The sequence below is a fragment of the Nuphar pumila genome, chromosome 7, assembly GCF_984573655.1.
Source record: "Nuphar pumila chromosome 7, dmNupPumi1.hap1.1, whole genome shotgun sequence".
NCBI lineage: Eukaryota > Viridiplantae > Streptophyta > Magnoliopsida > Nymphaeales > Nymphaeaceae > Nuphar > Nuphar pumila.
The window spans coordinates 32,667,123-32,687,553 of NC_143255.1; the positions used below are offsets into that span (position 1 = coordinate 32,667,123).

Consider the following 20,431-nt stretch of genomic DNA (forward strand, 5'->3'; position numbering starts at 1 on the left):
CTTTAAAAAATCTAAAATCTCACAGTCCTAATTGGTTCAGGACTCTGGTCCAGAGTTTCAGTTCGCTTAGAACTCTGCTTTCAAAACTTTTGAATTTCATCTATTGATTTTAAGTCCTTTTTAAAGCCATTTTTAGTCTTCATTTTAATTTTTTCAAAACCCTGATGTGGAATCCACTCAGTTGGCACCATATCTAGAAGAATTCTGACCTAGTCAGGACTCTGTGTCATTTCAAAACTTTCAAATTTAATCCCACTTTTGAATCTTTTTTGAAAAACCTCTCATTTTTAAGTTTTAAAATCATTTTTGAAAAATCAAGTGGGGCCCACTCGGGGTGGTGCCACATTTGCAGAAGTCAGGGTTAGACTAGGGTTAGTCAGTGTCCTAGTTAGATTAGGGGTTTAGAAGAGTCAAAACCAATTTTGAAAATCTATTTTTATTTAGATTTTTAATCATTGGTTTTTAAAAGTTTTTAATTAAAGTTTTAAAAAACCCAATGTGGGCCCATGCTAGGTGGCACCACATTTGGGGTCTTTTAGGTTAAATGGAAGTCTAGTTAGGTGTTAATTAGGTTAGTTAGGATTAGGGGCAGTTTAGTAATCCTCCATGAAAATCCCCCCCCCCCCCAAACAAATCCAATTAGAAAAAAAAAGAGTTTGGATTTTTCCAAACTCTTTAACCTAAAAAAAAAATCTTTATAAAAGGGAGCCCAAGGGGGGTCGACCCCTACTCTCTCTCTCTCACTTTCTTGGAGATTTTCTCTCCTCTCAACACCCTCTCCTTCCTTCTTTGCAGTTGCATCCCTCAAGGTAAGATTCTTCAATATTATTTCATAGTTTTTATTAATTTTTTTATGTTTTCACCATAGATTTCACCATTGCTGCCCCTCCATTGTTGGATTTAAACATGGTTCATCATCAAGAACCCTAAAATGGAATTAAGAATATGATCTAATGTTGTCTCGTAGCTTATTTTTTATTTTTGATCAGTTAGAATTGTTTAGAATATCATTTTTTATGTTCTTAACCAATGAAAGGTGAGATTTTGCCCGTTAAATGGGCTAAATCCATCTTTTCAAAGAGCAAATCAAATTCAACCATGGATTCCTTGGATTTTTTTTATTTTCTTATTATATTAGAGTTTATTTTACATATTTCAGCATCAAAACAAATTTTGTTATGCTGTTCATGTATTTTTTATTAATTTCCATGTTTAGATTAGTTTTTTTAGTGTTTTATTGGATATTCATGTATTTAATTCTAGGTCTGTAAAAATTATGCTAGTTCATGCTTAAATAACTATTAATTTTTTTTGATTTTATGGTTGGTCCACGGATGTGTCAATAACTCCCTATAAAAAAATCAAAGGGTTTTGGGTTCGGGAACCCTATCAGAAAAATAAAAAGTTGAACTGTGATTCCTGTTCCTTAAAATCGCTATTGAGATTTAGGTATAACTTGCAGATGCAATATTTCTGTCATTCGAGACCCGATTTGTAATCCATAAACTGAAGTAGCTTCGTATTGGTGTCTATTATTTGCTGTAATTTTTTCATATTTTTTTATTTTTGTCTGCTATTTTTACTATGTCAGAAAGTAAGATCAATTTCTCAAAACTCGTTATGCTTCATTTAAACCCTAAGTCGATTTGTGTCAATCGTATCTCCCTAACCAGATATTCGATTGACAATATGTAAAAGGGAAAACCTTTCTCTATATATTTTCTATTCATTGCTAAAATTTAAAATTTTTGAATCATGTTTGCTATTTTTCTTCGTACCCGAAACCGGAAGCATCTGTTTTGATATATTTTATGTTTGTTAAATTCAAGCAGAGATTGCCGAAATGATATCTCTCTAACCAGAGATGAGTTTTTCAATTTGTAAAAAAAAAAATCTCTATTTTTCTGTCTAGTATTTTTTTGTAAAAATTTATGAATTTCCATGGTGATTTGATCCCTGATTCTGGTCTGACACTATGACAGATATGTGCCCGCGGGTAAAAATCACATATTTTAGGGTTATTTTGTAATTTTCATATTTAAATAATATCAAAAAGAGTTTTTTATGATTCCAGTTTAATTTTAGGGTTATCATAAAGGCATGTGTCAATTTTTATTAATTTTTGAATTCATTTGATGTTTGGATTAATTAAATTGCAAAACAGGGTGCTCGCAGGATCCCGAAACACTGGCAAAATCGTGTTTTTGTGATATTTTTGATTTTTTTTTATAAAAAATCATGTTTTTAAGGTTTTTCATGCTTAGAATCATGTTAGGACACTGCATATTCAATTTGGTTTTGATTTGAGTCTTTTTGAATAATGGAGATGTTACAGAAAGACAAGATTGTTGAAGAAGGTGATTACTATCAATCAGATGATATATATGACTTCTCTTATGGTCACGATGTCACACATGGTTTGCATGTCACATCTCCATTGTTCGATGGCATACGTATGAAAGAATGTGATCCAAATGATATACCAAGTGGATGGACGCCCAATGAATAAGACAACGAAGAGGACAAGGAGGAAGAAGAAGAATATTAGAGTCAAACAAGTGATAATGAAACATACTCGAGCTAGTGAAGTACATCTTTTAATATATACCATATCACTTTCTCATATGCTTTTATTTTGTAGTTCGGAGTCCATGCTAGTCATGGTTGTAGTTAGCAAGATATTGGAGTGTGTTTGCTGCAAGTACATGTTTGACATTGTTGTGATATGAATGATTTAAATGTATTACACTATTTGACGTGACTGTATCCATGCTTGCATGAAGTTATTTTCGATTTGATTATGTATCCATGTTTATGGAATTGCATATCATGTTACATTTCATGGATACTTAGCATGTATATGCACAGTTATAAAACGAATTCATGTAGGACCTTTAAATCTTTATATTTCATGCTTATGTCATATTCATGCTAAGTTCAAGAGTTATGTAATTGATTAAAATAACATTTTTATTTGTTAGAATATGGTTCATGGAGGTCACAATGGTTGAACACCCAGTGGTCGAGGACCAAGTAGAGGTTGTGGGACATCATTAGGTAGATGTCTTTGTGTTATATTTAAATATATGATTTCATTATATTTTTTTCTTATATGTTGATATAAAAATTGTTACTTGTTAATTATCTTTATAGGATCTCAGCTTAGTGATAGCCAGTATCAACCTTCATCTTCACGTAATCCTTTAATAGGTATATCATTTAAATAAATGTACAATTGATTAGTTTACATGTGCATGGTGTGAATTTCTAACTCATTGATTTGTAGATGATGTTTTGCCTGCACATGACCCACCTACACCAGCTACTCATACACATCATGAGACAACGTCGAATGCAGAGTCTTCTCAGTCTGACACACGATGACTCATTCAAATAGTGTATATTGATAGTCAACCGTAAGTATTACATTATCACTTGTCCAATATTTATCTTATAAATAGTGTATATTGATAGTCGATTGTGAATGTGTATCAATTCATGTGCAGCACGAGGTTCGAGTCACAAGAAGTAATATGAGAAATTAGGAAGTCACTACTTCAGCATCTACCAAGACCGATCGCTCATTGAAAAGAGTACTCGAAGGAGATATTGGAAAGATTATAATCCTCATTCATGGTATACAATAGTTTATCATAGCTAATATGTTTCATATATAATTTTTTGTTATAGTCATGTGCACTAACTTTCTGAAATTATTTGTAGGCTTTGAATCGCTTCACGACCGTAAAGGAGGAGCAAGACGCGAGGATATTGTGGCAGAAGGTGACTGTCAATCAATTTGCTGTCATGCTACACAATTTGAATACTGCAACAATAAAAGCAGCTGGTGGGATAGATGATCCACTGCAGTGGAAGGGTTATAGCCCTTCTACTATCAGGATAGATTATTGGGATGTAATGTACGACAAGTGGGCGAGCTATGAATTTCAAAACCGCTCAGCAAAGGCTGCACAGAATCGAGTGAAGATGCCTGATGCCCATCTACACACAGGTGGTTCTATGACTTTTGGGAGCCACCAGAAGAAAATGGTAACTCATCAATATATATATATATATATATATATAGTCAAATTTATAAGTATTTCTGCATACTTTCTAATTAAATTTTTTTATCATTTAACCTTGTAGAAAGCCAAAAAAGGAGGCATTGTGCCTTATAAAGATGTGTTTGGTGAAACACATAAACGTAAGAGTACGAGAGAGTTCATATCAAAGAAGGCGAGAGCAACAACAATATATATTTATTGTATTAATAAACATTGTAATATATAAGTTACCATGATTTACATTATCATAAACATTATAATTCTTAATTATTAATTCCTGCTGTAATCTTTACTTTGTAGGAGTCATACGAGCAGCATATGGTAGAGTGATATAGTGATAACTCCACTCAGCATCCACCTTTTGATCGTGCAGCATGGGTGACTGCAATCGGTGAACCCAAAAAGGGTCGTGTGTTCGAGTTTGGGAGTAACATTAACACCACACCAGTCGTTCCCTCCTACAGTCAGGGCTCTCAGATTTCTCCCGCCAGCATAAACTCCCATCGTTCGATTGACCCTGGTATTGCTTGAGATGGTGTCCGCCAGGTTCTTCAGGACACAATGCGTGACTTTTTACATGAAATCATTTTCAACCTTGTCCATAATGAGTTGTGCAACTTTTTTCGGGACAGGAAAACTTCGTCTGCATTCAACATGAGCTCTGGTGCCCGTCAGGTATGAATGATTGAATCACTATGAATTTTTATTGCTAGCATTAGAACACATGTATGCATGATCGAATCACTATAAACATTTTTTGACAACCTTAGAACACATATAAGCACGATTTCATCACTATGAAAGTTTTTTGACTGCCTTATAATACATATATGCATGATTGAATTACTATAAAAGTTTTTTGACAACCTTAGAACACATATAAGCATAATTTCATCACTATGAAAGTTTTTTTACTGCCTTACAACACATATATGCATGATTGAATTACTATAAATGTTTTATGACAACCTTAGAACACATATAAGAATGATTTCATCACTATGAAAGTTTTTTGACTGCCTTATAACATATATATGCATTATTGAATTACTCTGAAAGTTTTTTGACAACCTTGGAACACATATAAGCATGATTTCATCACTATGAATTTTTTTTGACTAATTTATAGCACATATATGCATGATTGAATCACTATGAAAGTCTTTTGACAACTTTAGAACACATATAAGCATGATTTCATTACTATGAAAGTTTTTTGACTGACTTAGAACATATATAAGCATGATTTCATCACTATGAAAGTTTTTTGACTGCCTTATAACACATATAAACATGATTTCATCACTATGAAAGTTTTTTACTGTCTTATAACACATATATGCATGATTGAATTACTATAAAAGTTTTTTGATAACCTTAGAACACATTTAAAAATGATTTCATCACTATAAAAGTTTTTTGACTGCCTTATAACACATATATGCATGATTGAATTACTATGAAAGTTTTTTGACAACCTTAGAACACATATAAGCATGATTTCTTTACTATGAAAGTTTTTTGACTGTCTTATAACACATATATGCATGATTGAATCACTATAAAAGTTTTTTGACTGCCTTAGAACACATATATGTATGATTGTGATATATAACACATTTATTTGACAGCCTTATAAACCATATATGCATGCTTGAATCACTATGATATTTTTTTGACAACTTTAGAATGCATATCTGCATGATTGAATCACTATGATTTTTTTTTGTCAGCCTTAGAACATATATATGAATTCTGTTAATATTCTTCACTTTATTGCTAGTCTATGTGTCATTCAACCATGTTACTTTGATTTCCTTATATTAGGTGCATTGCATATAATTTATTTCATTATATTTTGTTTATCAATACTAACATTTCAGTTCTCTTGTAGGATGCTAGAGATGATCAACATAGAGGAGTTGATGCAGGCATGGATGAAGGGGCAAATCGAGACAATGAAGAGCATGATGCCCCAAATCTTGGCAATGATTAAATTCATGTGTTGAATTTGTTGCACGTACTTGTTGTTTCAAACGAAACTCTTTGTATATGTTCACTTGTAACTAATTAGTACTTGACAAAGATTATAGTGGGTTGTTAAATTTGTTTCACTTATAGCTTATGCTAAATTTGTTTCACCTGCTTTGTATATATTTTTTTATGTATACTTTGTTTTTTATACACAGGTTATATAAATTGTATAACATTTTTTTTTCTCGATATTTATATTTCAAATATTTTTTTAAAATTTTTTCGACGGATTAGCGACAAATATTTTTCGTCGCTAATATCCGTCGCAAATATAGCGATGGATTAGGAGCAAAAATTAATCTGTCTCAAAATTGAATGAGACGATGTTTTGCGATGGAATGTAATTCGTCGCTAAGCTGTCGTTAATTGGGCGACAGAATTTAGCGACGAAAACGTATCCATCGTGAAATTTTAGCGACGGATATGTATCCATCACAAAACCAAATCAGTCTTTATTTAGCTACGAATCATGACATTCACTAATCCACCGCGAATTAGCAACAAAAGTAGCGACAAATCAGTTCTGTCGCTAATTAGCGACCAGAAAATTGTGATGGACGCTATCCATCGCTAAGCCATCGTCAATCTGTCGCTAAACAGATTAGCAACAAATTTGCGACGAATTATCAACGGATAGCGTCTGTCGCTAATCTGCAAATTTCTTGTAGTGAATGTCCATGGTGTTGAATGTTATTCATATATATTTCTTAGATTTTGTGCATGTTATTACTAATGTTAAAACCATAATAATTTTATTTGTATTTGCAGAAATATAATGAACCCTAATTAAAAACTTATTTACTTAATCACCATGGTGGTGTTTTTTTTACTTAATTTGGGAAGGTCACATAGGGCAATAATTAATAATTCTATACATAGAGATAATGATTTCGTGTGTGATTGCATGTTGGGTCATCGATGATTGCATGTTGGGTCATCGATGCAATTATAGCTTCTAGCTTTGCCAATTAGAAGAGGGGCCCACACGGGTTCTCCAATATTAATTGTATATTGATTTCAAAATATTGTAATTTAAGCAGTATTCCAGGTATAAGTTGGTCAAGATGACCACCGTGGGGGCCGCCCACATGGCCAGCCGGGTGGTTGTGATCGTGGTGAGGTGAAGGTACCATATCAAACCCTACTGGCACATGGGTGTGTCTGTAGCTTGGCTCCGATGGGAGTTTCCTTTGCGTTGGCGAGGGTTATTTGTCATAAAAAAAAAACAGTCGTTCGATATGAGAGCAGGTTGAGATGGCATATGGAAAGACAAGACGCCTGACTGGTTTGCTTCCTCTCCTACTATGTATTATGTAACTTTTGATATTTTTATTTTTTTGGTCTGTAATAGTAAGGGTCAACCTAACTCCACCTTCATAATGAAAAATATTATAATGCCTTTAGGGTGTAGAATGAGATAGCTGGATGACTAAAATTGAACTATTATTACATCGGAGGTCACGAGTTCAAATTCTATGGGCATTATTTTCCTGCTTGTCTTTCCAAAATTGAGAAAAAAGAAAAACAGTTTTTTCACTCCTGTACAGAAACACTAGTTGCCCCAAAGTTTGCTGGGAACGGTCAACATTTTGACAATTGCTAAAAAGAAATATTGTGTATTCTGTTGGCCTTCTAGGTGAAGGCTACATAGTGTGAACGCACGCTAACTTGGTCAAGATGCTAACCCATCCTACTTTGGAAACTTTGACACGTTTTTTATGAAAGGCAAGCTGGGGTTAGGCAGAACCCTACCACTATACCAGTTATACAACGACACCATTCGGATTTGAAGTTGCAACGTCCCAACACAAGGTCACGTTCACTAGTTGCTCCTTCACATCGCAATGGCAGTTTTGTACAGATTTATTTTGAAACCCCACGTGTAGGTCTGGTAAACGAGCCGAACCCACCAAACAGGCCATGTTTGAGCTTTGCGCGTTTATCAATGAACCGAGCTTGTGACTCGGCTCTTATTCGTGTTCGGCCAAGCCGAGCTCAAGTTCAGCTCATCCCTGAATCAAGCCAACCCTACAAAACTTGACATGTTTTAAAAATTTCTTATATATATATATATATATAGAGAGAGAGAGAGAGAGAGAGAGAGAGAGAGAGAGAGTAACGTGGGATAGGCTGGGTGCGCCCAGCGCATCCACGTTACTGTTTTTTTGCGTTTTACACGCAGTTGTGACCACCTAAAAGGCCGTTTTTTATAAAAAATGACGTTTCTGCCTTTGATCTTGCTTGAACAGCGGCGTTTGATGATGCTCTTCTCTCTCTCTCTATATATATAAATATATTTATTTATTTCGTTGAACGCTGTTTGAGCTGATCGTGCACGTGATCAGCAGTACAATTTTTTAACGCTGACGAGGACCATTGCTAAAAAAAACCTTTTTGACATAGTTGGTGTGCGATTTGTCCGATTTTTAGCCGTTAGACATTAATATATATATATATATATATATATATATATATATATATATATATATATATATATATATATTAATATGTTAATTTTCTCCTTTCCCAAGCCAACCCTGTATGTCCCGTTCCTCTCTCTCTCTCTTAAACATGATTCAAAAGTCCCCTTAGGCTTTTAGACATGATAAATTCATCTATGAAGTCCGTTTGGATCAAAACAACCTGCACCATGGAGATATAAAGGCTTTTCTACCTACAAATGTATGTGACAATACATTATATATAATTTATTCATTTATTTATAGTGATTGGTTCCTCCTACTCATATAGGAAGGAATGTATGTTTTTTATTTTTCCTATTTTTCATGTTTTTGCTTCATTTTTCTATTCTGACCTTACTTATGTGATCTACATGGTTTATTAGTAGGAATCCACTTTTGAATAATTCAAGTATGACATGTGATTAAGTTTTTATACCCTGAAAAATTTATTAAATCTCACAAAATCATAATTTTTTATTGGAAAAACACAATCCAATAGGCAATTCTTAGTTAATAAATCATGCCGAACACATCTGTCGGATTTGATTTACAAAACATGACTCAAAACATAAAAAATCAGCACTGTCCATACTATACGGATGGTAGGAGAAGCTAATTTCCCCTTCAACCCAAGTAGAAAGGAATGTGCAGTTTTGATTTCTCATGTGTGAACTAGTGTTTTCCTAATCTGACCTTATGGATGTGATCGACGACTCCAATTTAGAATCAACCCCATTTGACATGACATGTTAAGACTTTTTATATGGTTTCAAAAATCAAAGACCTAAGTTTTTTTCAAAACTCATAAAAAGACATTTATTTTTTAATCAGAAACATACGACCCAGCACGCGGTTCCTATAATTTTCAGTTCCCACCTATTAGCAACGCCAGAAAAGATTGTAGTCAATGAAGCACTGATTGTACGGTTTTCAAAGAAAGCAGCAGTTGCAGATAAAAGTTCATCCTTCCAAGTCTGTGCATGAAAGCATGAGACGGGATCAGGTCAGAGGCAGCTGTGTGACAGTATTGCCGTCAGACTGAGAGCTGCTTTGGATGCCATTCATCCTGAGATGAACGGCATTCAAACCACTACGAGTGGTATGCCATCACTTGGATGGGTTTCACTTTTTTTTTCCTCGATGTTGTTTATAATCCGGATGAACGGTATCAGAGTGACATAAAATGAACGGCTCATAATGCGCCCTTCCATTAATATTATATAAATTTTTTTTTTTTTGACGGACAAAGCTTAGGCAGACCCCTACCAGTCATACAACCATACCATTTGGGGTTAGAACTTGCAACGTAATAACGCAAGGTGATGTGTAGGGATGGCAGTGGGGCGGGGTGGGGGACAAGGTCTCCACCCCCACCCCGCCTCAAGATTAGAACCTCCATCCTTTCCTTCATCCCTGCACGGGGATGAATTTTAACCTCCACCCCGGCCTTCATCCCCGTTTTATGTCCTCCAAGGTTGTTAAATGCGATGAGGCGAAGCGAGGCGTTGAGCCTGCGCCTCACCTCTGAGGCGTACGCCTCAGGTACTGAGGCGTACGCCTCTCACAACTGGTATGAAAGTGAAGCGGTGGGAGGGGAGGCAGGGAGCGGTGGTGGAGCAGCTGGCCGGCACCTGGCGGTGGATCCACCGGCACTTGGGGTTAGCACAGCCGACAAATCGGGCGGAGGAGGAAGACTTGGGGATGAAGGAAGGCTTCAGTAGGTGGATCCACCGGCAATTTGCGCATCACAGCACGCCTCAGTACCTTGAGCGTGCGCCTCGCCTCTGAGGCGTACGTCTCTCACAACACTGATGTCCTCCATCCCCGGCGGGGCTATTGCAGGGAAAAGTGGTGGGGGACAGGACGGGGCAGGGTGGGGAAAAGTGTATGTCTACCTCTGCCTTCATCCCTGAATGGGGATGGATTTTAACCTTCGTGTCCCCGCCTTCATCCCCGTTTCATACCCTTCATCCCCAGTCCAAACCGGCTTTCCCTGGGTCCACTGCCATCCCTAGTGATGTGCAGTAATAGATCCTGCCAAACAAGTGGGTTTTATTATATTATTATTATCATTAACTCCTTCCCCTCTCTCTCTCTCTCTCTATATATATATATATATATATATATTGCCACAGCCACCTTCCATAGACGCCCTTCATTTTACATGAAATTTCAGATATGCCTAAGATATCACCGTTTGTCCCTATTGTCATCCCTCCATCCTCATACCCTTCTTAAATCTTATGGATATCTGAATCTGTTTACATGCAAAGCCAGGAGTAAGAGGTCCAGATCCAATCTAGTAGGTGATCCGGTAATTTTGGGTCGGACCTGGGGCTCAGTCACAAATATGACCACGCGGCGGGAACCCAGTGTTTTTTCGACTGCAATTTCGAAGGAGAAGTCAAAGAAAAAGCGTGGGAAAGCAAGCAACTAAACTTGGGACAGATCGCACTTCCCACGAAACCTACAGCCCTTTGACAATTTTACGATGGCTGCCTCAAGCACGTCATCGCCACCACCACCAGCAGCTGCATCCTCTCTACATACAAAAAAACCCACCCCTTCTTCCTCCTTCCTCACTCAACTTCCTCTCTCTCTCTCTCTCTCTCTCTCTCTCTCTCGCAGCGGCAAGAATGGAGGACCCTGACCCGTACATGGAGGAGTCAAGGGGCGTCATCATAAGCGGCAAGATCATGGTTGCCGCCATCTTCCTGCTCTTCTTGGTGGTGTTTCTCATGATCCTCCTCCATTTCTACGTCCGGTGGGTCTTGAACCGCAGGATGCCCACCGGGAGTGGCCGGCGGCATCGTAGGCGCCGGTTCGTCTTCGCCGCCGAGCAGGACCCGGTCGTGGTCCGGACGCGGGGGCTGGACCCCTCCGTCGTCCGATCCCTCCCCGTCTTCACCTTCTGCGGTTCCAGCTTCGACGACGGCCTGGATTGCGCGGTCTGCCTCTCGGAGTTCCAGGAGGGGGTGGCCGCGAGGCTGCTGCCTCGGTGCCGCCACAGTTTCCACGTCGATTGCATCGACATGTGGTTCCGTTCCCACTCGACCTGCCCTCTCTGTAGAACCCTCGTCAAGCCGGAAGCGACGACGGCGGCGACGACGACGACGGATCCGCCGGAAGCGGCGGCGGCGGTCGCCTTCGGTTTCCCGGCGAATGATTCGATCGATGGGAACTGGAACAGGGTCGATTCGGTGTGCAATGCAGAGAAGGGGAGCTCGTCGTGTAGGCCGGAGGAGGTCTCGATTTCTATCGAGATTCCGCCCAGGGGGATAGTCTTGAATTCGCCGAAATCGGAGGCCGGGGTTTCGCCTGGTGGCTTGTCTATGAAATCGCCCAGCACGCCGATGAGAGCGCTACGGAGGCTCCTGAGTAGGGATAAGCGGGCTGTGAGTTGTGGGTCGACGTCTGGGGATGTCGAGCAAGGAGGAGAGGCGTCTCGGTGCTAGGCGGATTTCCGTCCCGTGATCTCATTGGGGTTCTGATTGAGCAAACTTGGGGCTGTATATGAGGCTTGGAGAGTGGAAAAGCTAGCAAGTTCGATGAGGCACAGCTTCGTGGTGGGCGGGAAGAACGTAGGAAGGTTAATGATGATGTTGGGAACCAGTCTATTGCCTCTTCCTGGTCGAGAGTTTTGTGTTCGGTTTCGTGGTGTCTTCATGTATAGGAAAGTTGGACACAAGTATATGAGTCGTAAATTCATGTCAATAAGGTGATTCTTCCTCCTTATTTGTTTGTAATTCACCGGATTCTTGGCCATTTTTGGATGGCTGATTCTTTAAACTGGCGTACATACAAAGCATCAAAGTGGCCGTTTTTTTCTTTTGATCTTTTGTCGGAGCTTCTTATTCTTCCTTGAATTGCGTTGCTCTTTGTAGTTTTTCTAAAGCATATCCTACTTCACGTCTTCATCTTTTTGCAAGTAATGAGGACTGTCTTAAAGAGAAGCTGAACCGCAGTACGAATTTAATCGTCGGAGTTTTGCAAACAGTGATTTGTCGTAGTACGTGATGAACTGTCGATTGCTTCTGCTGTTTGTTTGTGTGCTTTACTTTTTAGAGACTGACTTCTAAATAGTAAATGCAACATATGTGCCCAAACTTGTAAATTTGTTATTTTCTTTTTATAGCCAAGCTGGGGTTAGGGTTAGGGTTAGGCAGACCCTTACTAGTAATACATCTATACCATTGGGTTTTGAACCTGCAACGTCCCAACACAAGGTGACATGCACTAGCTGCTCCTACCAGACATGGGGAGCCCTTCTTTGGTAACCAAATTTGTGATCTTAGTTTTAATTAACTTGAAAGAAAGAAACACTATTTCCATGCGTTGCCAAAATGTAATGTTGAAGCAGTTGCTAAAAGCATCCTCTTGTTAAATATAGTGCTGAAGATAGAGTTGCTAAAAGCATCCTCTTATAAGTGGTGTTGGGCTGCCAACTCTATTCCCAATGAAATGTTTTGTCAACCCCACCGCTCCTAAATAGCAGAGAGCACAAGAGCATAGAGCATTGGGAAAACCACAATACTCCTCTGAATCAAGGCTCCCCCACAAAATCTGAGTTATTGATCAACAATGAGACTATGTTTTAGAGCCTTGGATGACGTGTCGCCAAAATTTCGTTTTTTTTATAATGTGATGTTGAGAGATGGAGTTGCCAAAAAATCCTCCAGTGAAAGGTATTGAAATGTGGTGTCGGGTCTGCCAACACCATTCCCAACGATGGCGAAAACCACAACACAACCTCTGATTCAATTCTCCCAAACATAAAAGTGTTCCCAATGCATGGGGGAACCACAACACAACCTCTGATTCAACTCTCCCAAACATAGCCAAGAGTTCCATTGACACATTTATCAGGAGTGATTTGTTGCAATTGTTTACAACTCATCAATAATCGGTTATTCATACTTGAGGCATGCAAGCCTAAACTAGCTATCTTATGGTTAGGGATGCACGAAGAACCGAGCTGGCTAGGGCTTGGTTCGTGGCTCGTCCACAGCCCTAACGAACCGAGTTTGTACAATGGTTAGAGGCTCAAACGAGCATATGAGTCAAGCTTGAACAACCAGTCAAGTTCGATAAGGCTCGTTCGGCTCATGAAAACGGGTTGATTTGAACCCTACCCGCTGCACCCATTATGGGTATTTCGGACATGCCGGTCCTGACTCGCCCCATCCCTTGAACCCTGAAGGGCCTGGACTTAAGGTTTGCTTTCTTTTGTTCTGTGCCCCAATGGCTCCAACGTTTCCTACACCGATGGTTGATGCCTCTCTTTGCTATCCCGATGACCAATGCCCCTCGCCTCACCCCGACCGCTGACTGGCCCATCCTTTACTCCTAAGTTGCCCCATCTCTCTCACCCTTTCTCTTCTCTTATTATAATGCCTGAAAATTTTATCCCGAAAATCATGATTTTTTTTAATAGTTTAGAAATCACAACAACAATTGGATAAAGAGATTGGGCAGGTTACAAATCTATCAAATCATTTATCGTATCACATTAAAACTAGCAATCACATAATTAATTGAATTCATTTTCATAATTTAAAAATAATATCAAAGTTATAAATGTCTAAATGTCCAAAATCCAAAACTCTTCAGGAAAATAAAAGATTTGGCTCAGGTCCTGCCGCAACATGACGTGATTGCATTGGTCCTCTACTCAGTAAATCAGAACAAGTATCCATAAACATATGCCAATATTTCACATAATTATTCATGAAACTATTCATTTCAAATATGCATAACATTGCAGTGCACAACAAGAATATTATTCAAAATAAATTAAAGTCTTATGCAAGAGCAGGTAAATAATGTATGCACTTACCAATGTTGATCAAATAACTTTTTCATGCATGTGTGACTTGCAATTGCCTTTATTAACTTTTCTTTTTACGTGATGCATGCCATACTTAACTAAATGCATAAACAAATTTACAGTTTTTACTTCTTAACCTTATCTCTATAGGTACTACACAGGCTTAACCTGGATCAGGACCAGGACTCAGGAGGGGTACATTCAAACAATTTATAGTTTAACCCTACTTAGACACCTTTCACCAGTACTAGGTGAGGGACGACCTAGTCGAGAAAGAGCTTACAACATCATCATCATCATAAATCATAAGACTTTCACTCATCTGTTTCATGACCTACCACTCTGCGGTTAATGTGAAGGCATTTCCCTATCTTCATGGTTGGGGAGGAGCAACCTTCCATGCTCAAAACATATTTTACGAAGCCTGGAGTACTGCTTACCCTCTTAGTGTAAGCACAATAGAATTAATGTTCACATGCTTATTCTTTTAATCTATTAATTCTATTATTTATCTATACAAATATAAAATAAATCTAATCTAAGATTCGAGCCTCTAATTTGGGCTCATAAATGCAGAATTCAATATTAGAGATGCTATCATACCACATGTGTAACTTGTAACACGTCAAACTCATTTTTGCACTCAGCTATAGGCATTGATCATGATTAATTATATGCATCTATACACAATCATATAAAACCACATAATACACAATATAAGTACTTCAATAGCAACATGCATTTAATCATAAGCATGCAGTAATGAGCCTTTTTGGTGTCATGCCCCTTTAGGCGGAACTTAGAACTTGCATATACACTGTATTATATGTTACATCTACATGCTTATTTAACATTTAAACATAGGTTCACATCATACATTTATTCCATGCATTGCTTATTCTGGTCCATAGCTGGTTCGGGACCCGCTTAGGCTCATATTTGCTCTGTTGTTTCGACTATCACAACTCTGTGCATAATCTGAAAATAGAGCTCAAACTTTTACAAAATATGATAAAATTTTGTCAGTTTTTCAACATCGTAAACCGTTCATAAAAACTTCTCTGAATGAGGGATATACGATTGATTTAGGCTCATGTATGTTTTGTTGTTTCAATTGTCACTATTTTGTGCACAATTTGAAAACAGAGTTCAAACTTCTATAGAATATGCAAAATTTTGTCAGCTTTTCGATGCAGTAAACCACTCATAAAGACTCCTTTGAATGAGAGAGATACAATCAATTTACCAAACCAATATCATATTTTATTCACATGGGCGAGAATAACATATTTGGCTGAAACTGCTAACACATGTTTTTTATTTTTTTCTACTAAACTTCAAAACAAAATTTATAATTTCTGGTTTTCTTTTTTTTTTACAGGTTGGCATTAAGAAAAACCCAAAATTTGATTTAATCAAGGTCACCAATGATTTTGCAACAATAATCACATGCATGTTCTTTCGAAAACCAGTTTGGCTTTCAGAGACAAACAACTTGCATTATCCTTTCTCACATGTTTTATATCAGTCATGATCGACTAGATGCATGCGTCCTCATAAGCATATTAGTTCCACATCATCAATATATATAACAAGAATGAATCTGATATGCCTAAGGATAAAAATTTGCAAAATGCACATGATTTCAAAAACAATTTTCAAAGAAATCATTTTTGAAATGCTTTTCTAGTTTCACATTATAGTCATAGTTTGAATCTATGGTCGACTTCACACATCATTACACATATTAAATTCAAATATTTTCATCATGGGATCACGACTAGGATAGTCACACACACAGCCATGTAGACGAACAAGGAGGCCTTTACCATGAAAATGATTTTCTCATAAAATATTTTTGGTGTTTTCCACTATACATGTAACTATATACTATTTTTTTCTTTGTTAGGAACTGAACCGACCCAGCCCAATGAGTCCTGGTCAAGTTTTTCTTAGGTTGATCAGGATTGATCCATGAAGGGATCAGTTCATGATCCCTCGCACGATCGTTTTTGACCAATCGGCTATGCGTAAATTACCTGATTAAATTCTATCGTGCAACATAAAATCTGATTTTATTTTTCTTGAAAACCCCCATGATTATATACACGTATATGTACATATACATATCAGTACATATGTATGTATAATATATATATATATATATATATATATATATATATATATATATAGTTTCATATTGAACCATGTTCGTGACCGAATCATACTTGAATAAGTATATGAATTCAGAAATCGATTTTAAAGACTGATCTCAGCCTCTTCTCAGCTCTGTGTGTCCTTCCGTGGTTGATTCCTTATGTTTGACTACCTTGTCAAAGGCTATTGGAATGGAGTTTGCTTCTATTGTGAACTCACTCCTTCTCTTACGACTGGCATATTTTTTTTTTAGGGTTCATCGTGACGAAACCATCTGAGTACCCGTACGGCCTTATGCGCACCCGCTCATCCATCTAAGACAATCAAATCTACTCCTGTAGGCCTGAAACATACATGGTTTACACATGTTCTTCAATGAACAAGAAGAGAACTTATATGACAGTGATGTTGGTCCAATATATTGCCGCTTTGATGCATCTGCAAGCACACCTTTAGTAGAAAGAAACTACTAACAGTGATAAGAGGTTCTCGATTAGTGTTGCACTTTGGTCTTCTTTAGTTCCAATATTTTTTTGTTCTTAGTACACTTAGGGATGACAGTGAACCGTAGGAAAACAAGACCCCGCACTGCCCGTGCAGGGATGGAAGTTTTGATTTTAACCTCCATCCCTGATTCCATCCCCGTTTCATGTCCTCCATCCTCAATCCAAACAAAGCGAGGCGGGGCAGGGCCCCATTTCTTCTCGGTCCATTGCCATCTCTAAAGGTATTTTAGTTATTTTACTAACGAGAATCGAGGATCGGGGATCGGGGATGGGGCAGGGACGAGAGAAAGCATAAGTCCATCCCCGCACGAGTTTTTATTTTAACCTTCAGCCCCAACTCCATCCTCGTTTCATGTCCTCCATCCCCGGTCCAAATGGGGCGAGGCAGGGAGGGGGCCCGTTTTGCCATGGTCACTGCCATCCCTAAGCAGGGCATAGGCCATAGAGTTCGTATATAAGTATTGAAAATGTTGTCAGTATCGGTATCGGCCATGACACGTTGTAGACATCAAAGACTCGATTTCATTGTCCTAAAAACTATCTTTTTATTTTTTTCAATATATATATATATATATATATATATATATATATATATATATATATATATAAAGATGCAAACATGCTAAATGAAGTGTGCTAAATGGCTTTTTTTTGTCTTTTTTGGTGTTTTCGACCCTATAGATGTACTTGACATGGTCGATTTATCTGGAATTGACACCCGAATCATTTATATATTGCTCAGTTTCACTCTTAAGTACTTAAATTTTCATCCCATACTGCATCCTCTTGGTTTCACCCCGCTGCTGTCACAACTCTCAACATGTTGTGTCTCATGCCATGACACACTTCAAAGTCACTTCAAAAATGGTCCACCACTCTCTTGTGGGTCACTGCCGCCACAAGCCTCAAACCAAAGAGCTTTTTATATATCAAAACTGACATTTGTCACTTATTCTCTCATCGCATTTTGTGAAATTTTTTGAGTTTAGAAGGTACCTTATATTTAAAGGTGTCACTTTTCATTGACCTAACACATTGTCATACTTTGCACCTCGTCTCTCTTGCTAGACTCTTGACACCTCTCACTCATGTCATTGTCCAACTCATACACAAGCCATTACTCTCTTGACATGGTTGACCCAACGCGGAGTTTCTCACTTATGTGGTGCTTTCTATCACCCCATTATCACTTTCTTGACTCCACAACACGTGCACACCACAAATGTATCCCATATCATGCTTGTGTGTGCCCAAATGTCACTATATGCCACTACAAGCAAACCGTGAATTAGCGATAGAAGCTATCCATCACTAATTTGTTGCTAATCCATTGCTAAACTGTTTAGCGACAGGTTGTCGATGGATTAACGATGGATAGCATTCATCACAAATTTCTCATCGCTAATTAGCAACAAAATTGATTTGTCGCTACTTTCATCGCTAATTTATGATAGATTAGCGACAAACATGATTCGTCGTGAGTCCGTTGCTAAATAAGCACAAATTTGGTTTTGCGACGGACATGATTCGTTGTTAATCCATCGCTATTTTAGCCACAGATATTATCCGTCGCTAATTTAGCAACAAATAATATTAGTCACTAATCTATCGCTAAATTTTTAAAAAAAAATTACTCCCTATCGGACGGTATTCCGGCAGCAACATGCCGAACTTGTACCGCACCCCACAGGCATTGCACAAGGTCTTAGATTCGAGCGGCATGGCCCGCCACTGCGGGGTGTTCTACACAAGGCAGTGGCTGCACCTCCAAATCAACGCGCTCTCTGGTGCCCTCCCGACCTGGTTCCCCGCTTGTCCAGCCTGGCCCACCACTGCGGGGTCTTCTGCACAAGGCAATGGCTGCACCTCTGAACTGGTGCGCTCTCCAGTGCCCTCCAGACCTGGTTCCCTTGCTTGTCTGTCGACCTGAAACCGGAACCCCCAACAGAATCGTTAGGCCGAAAACATAGAGGCCGAGAATAGAAAGTCATACTCTGAAAAGAAAACCACTTACCGGGACGGAAAGCTCGCTGCAGTTAAGAACGTCGTCAAAACCGGCAAAAGAAGAGTCGTTCGAGACCGAAGAGGTCGGGCCAGCCTGGTTCTCTAGTGCCGGTGACTCCGACTCCTCTTCTTTCTCGCGTTCCTCCGCCACAAAGTCATCCTCGTTCGAACATCCTGCCAAAAACCAATTTAAATCGAATGACTTTTGGGTCGGTTTAAATTTTTCACGGGGAGAGAGGGAAAATTTTGTGCCCTAGATGGGTCGGTTTAAATCGAAAAGTAGCGGCGAAATTTTTCTGTTGTGAATTCCGTCCCTAATTAGCGATAGAAAAATTCTGTCGCTAATTTCCTCGCTAATTAGTGACAGATTCATGATAGAAAAATTTTGTTGCTCATCCATCGTGAAGTTGCGACAGAAGTTTTTCATCGTAAATTTCTATCGCTAATTAACATTTTTCTTGTATTGGGAATTAGCAATGAAAAAATGTCATCGCTAATCCGTCGCTAATTAGCGACAGATTCGTGATGAAAAACTTTTCGTAGCTAAGTTGCGACGGAGGTTGAGACATAATTTTTTCATCGCAAGTCTGTCGCTAATTAGCGACGGATTCATGATAGAATTTTTTCCGTCGCTAATTCCACAAATCATTCGAATGTTAGTGACATAGTTTTCTCTAGCTAATCCATCGCAAATTTGCGACGGAAAAAATCCATCGCAAATTTACGACAGAAAAAATCTATCACAAATTTTTGTCGCTAATTAGCATTTTTCTTGCAGTGTGCCATACCATGTGCATGCTCGATTGTGCTACAAAGCTGGACGACAATGCTTTCCCTTACCGAACTCTTCGATGTTTTGTCGAAGTCTAAACTACTTGGAGAGGGTCTCACATCGTTTTGCTGATTTCTCTTAGACTTAACTTGAGTGAAACGAATGAAGTGCCATAGTTTGCTCTGTCTAACAGTTAAACTCCATTAAAGTCTCTCCTTAGCCTTAGACACTCCACCACATCTCCACAAGTGTGAGTCCCTGAAGCAAGAGTCGACCGTTCTGCAACTCCCTACATTTGTACCACAACATCCACACCTCAACGGCATACCCATGGCTCAACACGTGATATCAAGTCCTAGTAAGTAGAGTGTCGATCCCATCCTCCTCCGCAAGCATGGTAGACTTTGGTTTAAAACCACTCATCAAATTCTTATGTGGTAGACTTTGCAAGCACTCATTTGCACACACCACACGTGCATCTAATGTACTTAGTCATGAACAACAACTCATTAAGTCAGCAATTTTGAAACTAAACTTAGACTAGAAATAACCTTTGTTTTACAAAGCAGAGAGTACATAACATGCTACTCAGTCATCGACAG

The 20,431-nt window shown here is 38.5% G+C and overlaps 1 pseudogene; it reads left to right on the forward strand.

Annotated features, from left to right (window-relative positions):
• Positions 1–11,178: 11,178 nt before the first annotated feature.
• On the forward strand, positions 11,179–12,669 carry LOC149831810 (RING-H2 finger protein ATL2 pseudogene; annotated as a pseudogene).
• Positions 12,670–20,431: the final 7,762 nt, after the last annotated feature.